Raw genomic sequence first — 2502 nt, 5'->3', positions numbered from 1 at the left:
TAGAACATTAACTTGAAGAAAATAATGGAAAGGTATCCTATGTTAATCAATTGGAAGACAATATCATTCAGGTGGAAATATGAGACGAAACCATTTCTAAAATCAAGCAATCATAAAAATGTTCACTGAGATTTTGTAAAGATGATAGCTGATCTTAAAATTTATATGGAAATACAGAGGACCTCAGATAGTCACACAATCTTGAAAATAATTAGAATATTCACATTTCCTGATCAGAAAACATAATAGTTCTTTCTTACCTGAAGTAAGAAACTGAAGTTTCACTTGCAGTTTCAGTGACCTGTGGTCAATGTGGGTTTGAAAATATTAAATGGAAAATTTCATAATAAATAATTCTTATGCTTTAAATTATGTGCCATTCTGAAAAGAGTGATGAAACCGCACACTGTCCCACTCCATCCCATTTGGGATGTGAATTATCCCTTTTTGTCCCCAGGGTATCCATTCTGTGTATACAACCTGCATGTTAGTCATTTAGTAAACATCTTCATATCAGATTGACTGTCATGGTATTGCAGTGCTTGTAATAAAGTAAGTATTATTTTATGTAATAATAATCCCAAAGTGCAAGAGTAATGATGCTAAAAGAAAATAAGAGTAATGATGCTGACAATAAGCCAAAGTGAAGCCATAAACTGTTTTCTTTAAAAGGTGAAAAATTCTTGACTTGCCCTGGCTGGTTGGCTCAGTGGTAGGGCGTCAGCCTGGCGTGCAGAAGTCCCAGGTTCGATTCCCGGCCAGGGCACATAGGAGAAGCACCCATCTGCTTCTTCACCCCTCCTCCTCTCCTTCCTCTCTTGTCTCTCTCTTCCCCTCCTACAGCCAAGGCTCCATTGGAGCAGAGATAGCCCGGGCGCTGGGGATAGTTCCGTGGCCTCTGCCTCAGGCACTAGAGTGGCTCTGGTCGCACCAGAGCAATGCCCCAGATGGGCAGAGCATTACCCCCTGGTGGGCGTGCCGGGTGGATCCCGTCAGGCGCATGCAGAAGTCTGTCTGACTGCCTCCCAGTTTCCAGCTTCAGAAAAAAAAATTTTTTTGACTTAATGAAAAAAAAATATGCTGAGGTTGATAAGCTATGCCATAAAAATGAATCTTCGAGATGTGAAATTGCGAAGAAGGGAAAATAATATTTTTTTAGTTTTGCTGTTGTACTTCAAACTGCAAAAGTTATGACCTTAGTGCATAAGTGCTTAAGATGGAAAGACATTAAATTTGTGGGTGGCAGACATCAACAATAATGTGTTCTGATTGATTGACTGCAACATGTTGCACCAGAAAGAAATAAGCCTATATGAACATGTGAGGTAAGGATAAAAGGTTTTTTCCCTTTATTGTTACTTGCTCCTTGACAGTTGAAATTACTGTACTTGCTTTATTGAATCACCTTAGCATTATTATTAAAAATTAATTAATACATGTGTTTACATATCTGTCATTTATCTAACTGTTTGTCTATTATGTATCTATCTAACCTATCTCTATATGTTCAATGTTGATCAATCTAGATAAAAACTTATTAATTTTATTATTATTGTTTTCAAAAAGCTTTTGGTCTCATCAATTTTCTCTACTGTTTGTCCAACTCCTATCTTGTTAAATTTCACTGTAATATTTATGTCTTTCCATCTACTTACTTTCTGTTGAAATTACTCTCTAATATTTAGCTTCTTAAGTAAAGAACATATATAGATTATTTAAACACTGTTCTTTTTAAACTGTTAGGAACAGATACTATACTTGATCTTAGCCAAAAGGCATAGAAGATATAAACCACTATTCTGTTTAGTTAGTAATATAGTAATAATTATGTTGGTGCCAGGTAGGTACTGGAAATATCAGGAAGAATACTTTGTAAAGTATATTATCATTTAACCACTATTCTATATACTGTAAGCTAACACAAAATAATATTGAATGCAAACTGTAATGGAAAAATAAAATATAAATTAAAAAAAGGAAAAAAAATCAAGCTAAGCTTTCTCTAAGACCTGCTTTAGCTGCATCCCACAAATGTATGTTGTGTTTTCATTATTTATTTTAAAATATCTAGGTTTCTTTTGTTATTTCCATTTCCATTGACCAGTGGTTAATTAGAAACATGTTATGTAATTTCAAAATGCTTAGGACTTTTCAAACTTTTTTACTGACTTCTATTACATTCCACTGTAGTTAGAGGGAATTTGCTCTGTTTTCCATAGTATTACAGTCTTTGAGACTGGGTATATGGTTTAGTATGGTCCACCTTGTTCAAACTGCCATATACCCTTGTAAAGAACGTTTAGTTTGATGTTATTGGGAGATAAGTTACATAAATGTAAATTAGGTCATTTGTTTGGTATCGTATAATTTTTCTATGCCTTATTTGATTTTCTGTCTGTTTATTCTGTCAATTATCCCTGAGGGAAATATTGACATATCTAAATATAAATGTGGACTGTTGATTTTTCCTTTCAGATATACCTAATTATTTTGTGTTAATTT

At 34.1% G+C, this 2502-nt stretch overlaps 1 pseudogene; it reads right to left on the bottom strand.

Moving 5' to 3' along the window:
- Positions 1 to 1662: 1662 nt before the first annotated feature.
- LOC136317908 (U2 spliceosomal RNA) lies at positions 1663 to 1788 on the bottom strand (annotated as a pseudogene).
- Positions 1789 to 2502: the final 714 nt, after the last annotated feature.

This window comes from Saccopteryx bilineata, chromosome X (genome assembly GCF_036850765.1).
Source record: "Saccopteryx bilineata isolate mSacBil1 chromosome X, mSacBil1_pri_phased_curated, whole genome shotgun sequence".
Lineage (NCBI taxonomy): Eukaryota > Metazoa > Chordata > Mammalia > Chiroptera > Emballonuridae > Saccopteryx > Saccopteryx bilineata.
The sequence above is the reverse complement of the archived record's forward strand: the minus strand, read 5'-3'. Positions and strand labels throughout refer to the sequence as shown.